Here is a 640-nt window from a genome sequence, read left to right on the forward strand (position 1 = left end):
TTGAGCTTATGGGTATGAAGAATAGACAGAAAGTATACTTGGCTGACATTGAAGACCAATGCATATTAGGATTGGACTATTTGCTACCGAGGAAGTGTGTATGTAACTTCGATAAAATGACGTTTGGAAACAACAAAGGCCAGATTCCATTAAGTGTTGCTGCATCTGTTGATCTGCATGTCACAGCACTTAAGTCAACTACAATACCCCTATGTCAGAGAAGATAATTTCGGGTAGGATAAAAGAACATCCCGATGGGTCTTCCACAAGCCCAATGCTTGTGGAAGACCCATCCAGGCCAGTGGCTTTGAAGATTGGAAGGTCACTTGTGGCATGTCATCAAGTAGTACCTATAACAGTGGCCAATTTCTCTAAATGTGAGCATACACTTAAGAAAGGGGCATTGTTGGGTGTGTGCCAGGAGGTAGAGCCAGTCATGTTAAAGCAAGAAATACAACTGTAAAGAAAGGATATACACTTCCAGAACATTTAGCATAGTCCATTTGGCATCATCACAGGCTCTTCAGGTAAAAGAACTTTTGGCAAATTATGCTGATGTCTTTTCGAAAGGAGATCTGACCTTGGCTGCACAAACCTGGTAGAGCACAGAATAAGCACAGGCAATCACCGTCCCAATAAA

Source organism: Limulus polyphemus, unplaced genomic scaffold, assembly GCF_000517525.1.
Source record: "Limulus polyphemus unplaced genomic scaffold, Limulus_polyphemus-2.1.2 Scaffold300, whole genome shotgun sequence".
NCBI classification, from domain to species: Eukaryota; Metazoa; Arthropoda; class Merostomata; order Xiphosura; family Limulidae; genus Limulus; species Limulus polyphemus.